At 46.4% G+C, this 9,181-nt stretch overlaps 1 long non-coding RNA gene across 1 annotated transcript; it reads right to left on the reverse strand.

The window, feature by feature from the left end:
- Positions 1 to 634: 634 nt before the first annotated feature.
- LOC138529136 (uncharacterized) lies at positions 635 to 3,613 on the reverse strand. Its single transcript, XR_011284483.1, has 3 exons — positions 1,991 to 3,613; positions 1,714 to 1,879; positions 635 to 1,188 (listed from the first exon to the last, which is right to left on the reverse strand). It is a non-coding gene; the product is annotated as an uncharacterized lncRNA (long non-coding RNA).
- Between the last annotated feature and the right edge of the window lie 5,568 nt (positions 3,614 to 9,181).

Genomic DNA, 9,181 nt, shown 5'->3' on the forward strand with positions numbered 1-9,181 from the left:
ATCCAACCAGGTGCAGCTCGGGAACGCTGCCGGCCGCCACCTTCCTCCCATCCACCAGATCTGAGAGGCAGCGCATAATCACACAGAGCCTGGGGGGGTGCGCTGCATGAAGCCGTGACTGCATCACAATCTCAGAGCCTGGGGAGCCATCACACATTGGTGTCGGTCTGTGCCCATAGACGCCCACCCTCCAGGTCCTGTGTAAAAGATTCAACAATCAACCCAAGCGGTTGGAGTAGCTGGGCAGACCCTGACACAGCTACACCTCTGGCCAGAGAGCTGCAGCTAATTTGGTGTGTTTGTTTATTGTTTGCTTGTTAGGCACTTATATAGTAAATACATTCTGTTCAAAAGCACCCACAAGGCAACAGGGAGGGAACATGGGATTGCAGTACAATTAAAATATACAAAAATACAGTGGGGGTAGGGACGTCCAACAACAACAAAACACCAGGAGGTTGAGGGAAAAACTGGAGTCACAAACAAACCCTCACATTAAGGGTGGAACCCTTGGCAACAACAAAAGAGCTTGTGACTCAAAAACTACCGCTTTCTTGGAGAGTCAGAGAATGTTAATGCATGTCCTCAATAAACACCATGCTCATCACTGATGAAAGACAAAAAGGTCAAAAGGTATAAAAATTGCATATTTTAATTATTATTTAATACAAGTACAATAGATATGTTGAATACAAAAGTTGGTGTACATAACCTCTCATAAACTATACAAGCATGTTATAGGTCAGCTATGAGAGATAGAACACAAAGCATTAGAGTGCACTACCATTGCAACGCAATTCCACATTTAAGTTCCAAAAATGGGGACCTAGATGGTTAAGTGGCTTATACACTGTGATAATCTATGATAAAATTAATTTACTTACTGTCCCACTCATCATCATTCGTACCATACACAATCATTCATGAATCGTTATTCATTCATACACAATCAATAAATTGCAACAATCATAAAAACAAGCCCAACATGTTTCTTTCCTTTAGCGGGTGATTCCATAGAAATTCATCAGGGGCGGAAAAAGTAGAATCATTGCATCCTAGCAGTGACCAGAGTCTTGTGTTACCAGAGTTTAAATTATTCACTTCAAAGTTTAAATACTTTGTGTGATAGATGTTTGGTTCTTTATTTTCTGGAAAATCCAGGTAGAGGACTTCAAGCAAACTCTTCTCCTACAAGAAAGCGGTACAGGAGAACAGTGTATCAGTGTCTGTTCATAATTATGTATCATACATATATATCAAGGGCAAATCACAATTATTATGCCTGACATCTCAAAGCTTATAGTTAGCTCTGTTTACAACAGTTTCAAAAGATGACACATATAGCTCAGGTCCCCATCCCCCTAGATCTCACCATGCCAAAGAGATGGCTAGGTCTAACAACCTTAGAGTAGATGGAAAAGCAAACAGATCGAAAAATCGATCACTGGACGCCAAAAAAAGCAATAGTGTGGCAAGGGCCCAAAAGGAGACAGTGAATCAAAGTAAAAAGAAAGAAAAAAACGAAAAAGAGAAAGAACGGAAAAAAAACGAAATTCAAGAGTAGAAAATTGGCAGTCTCTAATCCGACCCAGCAAATATTGCACTGGGTGCTAATTGCGCTGACTCAGTTAGAATATTTAGAAAAAAACATTACTTCACAAAGAAGTGAGATCTTAACCTTCCAATAATTCATATAGTGTCTTATGGGCTCACCAGAGTATCATGCGTCTACTCCTTAACAGATTCAGGGAAATTCAGATTCAAATGTGGTCAAGGGTACCCTCCGACTATCTGCATACGGCTCCAAGGAGAGCTCAGACCAGGTTACAGGAGCACCTTTCACTCGAGTAGAGCATCAGCTAAACTGCTCATTCCAATTCTGAAATCAAATAAATGAAGAATTCTTCGGTCAGGAACTCTAATCGATCAAATGCAAACATAGAAGGAAACTGCCTGGCAATTTAAAAAATGGTATAGCGTCAAAGCTTACCCACAACCATGTTGGAAAGGGATCCCTTAAGTAGACCACGATCTTCTGTCTCGTGTTTTGGCGAGCGAAGTGTCGCGCGCCAATAGGGAGTAAAACTCACACTGTCATGGACTTGCTCACACCTCGTCAGGGTACCTTCATGTGCAAAACTATATGGAGAAAATGTACAGTATTACATGAGCGTGCAGTTCCTGGGTGTAATACAAATGCAACCAAAAAGTGCACTGAATCCGTTCCTATATGTGTATTTATTTTTGGGATATCAGAGGAGTCGAGAAGGTAAAACAAATGGTTAAGCCATCCCACGTTATCAGTAGTCTTCCAAAAACCGGCATGTTCTGCATCTCGTTAATCCACACAGAAATACCCCTTAAGCTACTGCGGAGAGTAAACTACTCCACGCGGCTTTTAAACCCGGTGGATAGAGCTTCACTTACCTTCAGCCGAATCTGTGACAGGATCCGGATCCCGAACTACTGCGCTGAAGGTAACGTTACATCTGATGTCGGTCCCCACTGAATTCGGAAACCGCCTCTGTATGGGCTGTATGCTGGAGCGCGTTTAAATGCTTCCGGGTACTGCCGTAAAGGCCAATCAAAAATGGCCCTTCGGTATTCACGTTACTAACACGTGACTCCAAGGAATCACGTGACAGCATCACTTAACAAGGGACGTCCAAACCTACAATGCCTTGTGAGTATTCAGAATGTGCTGAAGGTAGACAGAAGCTGGGGATATTGGATGTGAGTGGTCAGGGGCCCCGAGGATGCATAAGAGTCCAAGACACCAATCACAGCAACTGTGAGATTAGCAGAGGAGGGAAGAAGTCAACTGTCTCCTCACGCGGCATTTCACCTTTATGAACTCACAGCCCTAACAGACTGCTATCACCTGAGGGCCCTGTTCACTCCAGCACGCAGCACCTGTAATGGAATCACTAACCAGAAGAAGACCGAGTAGCATAGTGGAAGGAGTCGGCCCCCAGCCCACAGTTGTGCCTTTGGGCGCATGGCCCTGAGTTACCAACAACAGAGTGGGAGGCATGGCTGCACAACAGCACCAGAAACTGGACAGCATCACAGGGCACCCCTCAGCGAAGTGGAGCTGTCCAAATGTGAGGGGCAATACTGGGTCTGGGAAGGGTTGTGAGGACAAGGCAAGGGCTGGAACTGAGTAATACCCTCAAAATATGACAACGGAGGAGTCCCCTGGCCGACCCACAAACCCGCTTAGTGACTGAAATTGAGGGCTCGGCTACTCAAACCTGCAGCCATGACCAAAGGTGGGGGTGGGCAGAGGAAGCAGAATACGATGGAAGCATTCGTACGGCAGTTCAATAGGCCCTGGGTGGAGATGCCTCCAACACTAGAGCCTGAAGAACCAACCCCAGAATCCCCCACCATTAAGCAGCTGATGGAGAGCATGCAAGCTGGCTTCTCCAATATAACGGGTAAACTGGACGTTATCCCAACTAACATTACTAGGTGTCCAGTCAACTCGTCGAAAAAAAACTGGTCGACTGCAATTTGGTCAACGCAATTTGGTCGAAAACCATTTCGTCGAAATTTTTTTTTTATTTATATATTTATTTTTTGGGTTTTCGTTTTGTTAAAAAATGGGTTTTTAGAGAAAAAAAGGGGGTTGGGGGGGGACCCCCCCAACAAAAAAAAAAAAAAGGGTTAAAATAGAAAAAAAAAAAAATTCGACGAAATGGTTTTCGACCAATTTGATTCGACCATTTGTCTGGTCGACCAATTTTTTTCGACGAATTGACTGGCAACCACATTACTACCCTTAATGTTAAAGGTATTTGTACTGCGCACCATAACCAACAGTATTGGTCCCTAGGCGCTCAGGTGGATCTGCAAATAAGAAGTCGGGTGGCGTTAGTCAGGTGACGACGGAGTAGGAAAGTGAGAAAGGTGAAGTCCTGTTGGCAGCTTCAGTTCGGTTTTCACTGTGCACTGAGCTTGGTTGTGAATATCGGATCGATGTGAGTCCTCATGCGATGTTGGTGCGACTTATGTGATGTTTGTTTGTTGATGCGTTGTGGTGAAGTGCGTGCGGTTTGCTGTGCGAGAAGGTGGTTGTGTGGATTTTTGTGTGAGTTAAGTATGCAGAAACTTGAGCTTTTGGGTTAGTGGGTTATATGTCTCTTAGTGTTATACTAAAATTACCAAAATACATATATGGTTGCAATTGAAGGAGTACCAACAAGTGACTAACCTGGTTCACCCTGGAACACACTGCGTGATGCAAGAACCCCTCTGCGAGAACTGGATCCTCCCACTGGACAACAGTGTGGAAACAAACAGTTCGCACAGGGAAACCCTCTGGGGAATAAAACCCTAATCTGTTGTGGGCTTTGGGAATCTGCTGTGGGCCGATCAGATGTTCATCTGTAGTCCTGAAGGGTAGAGGTACAATTATTGTGTTGGTAGTTTTGTCAATGAATATAGAGATTGTTCAAGAGACAGTAAGTACCCTTGTTGTCTTTACACAGGTGTTCTGTGGCGTCTTTGTGACTCAAGGAAGTATTTTGTATCTATTCAAAAGGGAAACAGAACGATTGAAGGAGAGTTCTTATCTGCGCTACGTGAGGAAGCAAGAACGCTTCTTACCTTCGTATTGGAAATGCGCAAGACGCTGGAGGATGTTTATTGTGATAGAGTCTTCGTTCTGCAGAGATCGATCTGTAACCTCTGTTACTAAAACAGAGGTTGCTGTCACTGCTAGGAAGGGTTAATGTTAGTGAGGATTTGTTTGTATGACTTCCTACCCTTACCGGAGGGATGTTGAAGACTCGAAATGTGACGGGTTGATATTCTGTATTTGATATGGTGCGAAGGAAATTCACTGCTCCGATCTGTAATAGTTAGAGTTTGATTAATGTGTTGTTTGTCCTGAAGTGTTAGAGGGCTTGGAAATGTCAGGGAGTTTGTATACCATTGCCGGGTAATGTCGAGGCGTTCCTAGCAGACTGACCTCGCGCGCAGCCTGGAATACAGAGGATCGAGCGGTGCAGCGGGTGTTGTGATGTAAAGAAAAGTCAAAGTGAATGCATAGAAGATACATAAGAATAAGGATAGGAGAAAAAGCCTAGAATCCATACTCACGAAGCGTCTGACTAAGGGAGAAGTGACACGAGGGCCGCGGGTTCTCCAGGACTGATAACAGAGCTTCTTTGGACCACAGGGCGGGGCTCCATGCAGAAGGCATGTAGACACTAGAACTGCACTGGCAATACAAGGCGCCATTTCGGAGGGCTGACAAGAACACACACCAGTCCTACCACAACGCCTCCAAGGCTGCCAAACAGACCAGGAACCCTGAGATTCCTATTACTTAGTCCATATAATTCTTGTTCTATGTATTCGGTTATCCTATGGGGTAGGCATATTCTTTCTCTTTTTCTTTCCTGTCTATCTAATTGTTAGGAGTGATATCGTGGCTGTGTTATTTTTGACCTCTGTGTACCAGGTTGGGGCGTGCATTGTCCCCCACTCTGGTAATGGTGCTGTATTTTTACAATCAACCGTTCCCTTCCTATCTATTTCCTGTCTGTGATCCATTGCTGCCTGTATTTACTTTGTAGGACAAGGTGTTATTGATAAATTATCCTTACCCTTCCATCTCAATCTCTTTGTGATAGTTCTTTGGTATGTTTCTAGCTTATCTATCTTTAAATTGATAAGTTGATATGCCGTAGTTTGTCCTTCCCTTACTTTTGTTGATGGGCGATAGCTTAGGGAGATAGGGAGGATTGGTTTCCTCTCTCAGCATTGTTTCAGCTGTGTATGTGCCCCCATAGGCATTCTTTCTATGGCAAGATGTAATGGGTATGTAAACGAGTGACACTGGCCAAAACTCAGATCGGGCGGGCTGAAGATGACAACCAGACCCTTAAAGTCCAGGTGGCGAACATGACCAAAGATCTGAAGAAAGCCTTGTCCCAATGCGATGACCTGGAGTCGCGATAAAGGAGGAGCAATATTTACATAGTGTGCCTCTTGGAAGGGTTTGGACGCGGTCCAATGGAAGTGGCCATTGAGAACTTACTCAAGGAACTGCTCGCTGAACGGGGCCTCTCCTCCATGTTTGTAATTGAGCGAGCCCACAGAATGCCAACTGTGAGACCAAATCAAAGGAGCCTCACCCAGGCCGGTCATAGCAAAGATCCTTAATTACCGAGATTGAGATGCTGTTCTGCGCCTAGTCCGAGAAATGGGCCTGCCACGCTATGAGAATGCCATGGTACACATATACCCTGATTTCTCACTGCCGTCCAGCTAGAGCGGAAGTCATTCCTGGGAGTCAAACGCATGCTGCGAGAGTTGGCCACCCACTATGGCATGCTCTTCCCGGTGAGGCTGCGCATACAACTCCGGGGTAAGACTATTCTTCACAAATCCAGAACAAGCGGCAGTCTTCATCAAGCCCAATATACCGATACAACCAGGCGGCAGACGATGAGATGGAAGTGACATCCTTGTCAGTATGACTTAGCGTTTGGGGGTAAACTGCTGGATCTCTTGTGGCCGTTATTGCTTCTTAGATGTTGACGCAGGTGTGCCCCTCTCATTGTACATGCATATTTAACACGGGTGGGCGGGATGGCAATAGTGATTGGTTGAAGTTAAGCGGTTCCCCTCTATCCAAGGTTGCTGGTATATTGGTTGGATGGTTTGGGAGGGTGAGTGGGAGAGGTTTGCATTGACCCTAATTGGGAGGGTGACGAGGGAGGGGGGAGGCTGGGGATCTTTTGGGGTCAAAAAGGTTAACACATGTTTGAGTAGGCATGTAATGCAATACAGCAGTGCTCACACTTTGACTATTTGGTTGCAACGTGATATGTACAGTGTGGTGGTACCATATAATCCACCTTGACCTACATGTAGACTATTAAAATGCTAAGCTGGAATGTGAGGGGACTTGGGAACTACTCCAAAGCACAGAGGTTCACATCATACATTGCCCAGCACAAGGTCCAGATTCTATATTTACAAGAAAGGCATGCTCGGGGCAGCGTGAACACAACCTACGCTAAGGGGTGGGGGGCCAACAGATCCTACACTGACTACTCAACCCAGTCTAGGGGAGTGCTGACCACAATACACAAAGGGGTAAAGTTTGCGTATCTACACTCAAACGTGCACCCGGAGGGCCGCTACGTAATAGTGCTTAGTAAACTGATGGGGAGGGTGGTTCTCTGGGTGAACTCCTATGGGCCCAACATTGATGACCCGGCATTCTACATGGGGTTGACAGAGATCCCGATGACCTACCCATGCACACCAATTATATTGGGGGGAGACATGAATACCATTCTGAAACTAGACCTGGACCGAACCGGAGAAGTGCATAGCGTGCTCTCGATTGTGGCCCGCTACATTCTGCAATGAATGACAGAACTTGGCTTGTGCAACATATGGCGCACCTTGCATCCGACTGAACGGGACTACACTACACATACTATTCATCCCCTCTCGGACATGTCCTCCAGAACAGACCTCTTCTTAGTCTCTGACTGCCTGATAGGACAGATGATGACAGCTGACATACTCCCCTGCACATACTCAGACCATGCCCCCATAGTGCTTGCATTAAACTGGGGGACGGCCCACGCAGATGGCACTACATGGCGATTTAAGTCCCTGGCCCTGCAGGACCTGGTCTTTATGAGCAGTATAGAAGATGATATCTGCACTTTTTTCCACACCAATGATGACAATGCAGTGATGAAAGGCACACTTTGGCAGACATTCAAGGTATACGCAAGGGGCATGGCTATGTCTAGGGAATTTGGGGTGCTCAAAACCATCCGTAGGGATATAGCCAATAGAGAGCATGCTTAAAGCCCTGGACAGGCAATACGCAGCGACACCCAACCGGGCAGCCCTGGCAGACATAAAATCCCGGCTTGGGGAGTTCAAGCAGCATGCAAACCAGGAGGTCAAATACTTTGCTAAACCTACCACGGCTAGGAAATATGGGGAGTTGGATCGGCCAGGCAGGCTGCTGGCTACCACGATCCAGGTGCAAAGAGGGAGAGACTATATAGTGGGTGTCCGCTACATAATAGTGCATAGTAAGCTGATGGTGCTCTTGGTGAACTCCTATGGGCCCAACGTTGATGACCCGGCATTCTACATGGGGTTGACAGAGGTCCCGATAACCTGCCCATGCACGCCAATTATAAGAACGGGATACATGAATACCATCCTGAACCTAGACCTGGACCAAACCGGAAAAGCGCCTAGGGTGCTCTCGAAGGCGGCCCGCTACATTCTGCAACGAATGACAGAACTTGGCCTGTGCGACATATGGCGCAACTTTCACCCGTCTGACCGGAGCTACACATACTATTCATCCATTGTACGACATGTCATCCAGAATAGACCTCTTCTTAGTCTCGAACTGCCTGATAGGACAGACGGTGACAGCTGACATACTCCCCTGCACATACTCAGACCATTCCCCATTAGAGCTCGCCTTAAACTGGGGGGCGGCCCGCCGAGATGGCACTACCTGGCGATTTAAGTCCCTGGCTCTGCAGGACCTGGTCTTTAGGAGCAGTATAGCGGATATCTGCACTTTTTTCCACACCAATGATGACAATGCAGTGATGCAAGGCACACTTTGGCAGACATTCTAGGTATACATAAGAGGCATGGCTATGTCTAGGGAATTCAGGGTGCTCATAACCATCCATAGGGATATAGCCAATAGTGAGAGCATGCTTAAAGCCCTGGAGGGGCAATATTCAGCGACACCCAACCGGGCCACACTGGCAGACATAAAATCCCAGCTTGAGGAGTTCAAGCGGCATATGAACCGAAGGTCAAATACTTTGCTAAACCCACCGCGGATAGGAAATATGGGAGGGGGATCGGCCAGGCAGGCTTTATGGAATACATTGCCCTCCTAGCCCCCTACCTGCTGAAAGTGTGGGAGGAATCACTGCCACTGGGGAACCTGCCAGACTCACTGCAGGAAGGCACAATCATTGTACTGCTGAAGCCTGGGATAAACCCAGGGTGGAATGCGGCTCATATAGGCCACTATCTTTCATAAACATTCCATAAAAATATTTGCCAAAGTAATTGCCAATAGACTACTACCTCTGATGCCGGCATTCATACATCCTGACTAGGCGGGAGAAAGACCATATTACCATTGGCTACCACTCTG

The sequence above is a fragment of the Ambystoma mexicanum genome, chromosome 1q, assembly GCF_040938575.1.
Source record: "Ambystoma mexicanum isolate Mex_15411 chromosome 1q, UKY_AmexF1_1, whole genome shotgun sequence".
In the NCBI taxonomy this organism is placed as follows: domain Eukaryota; kingdom Metazoa; phylum Chordata; class Amphibia; order Caudata; family Ambystomatidae; genus Ambystoma; species Ambystoma mexicanum.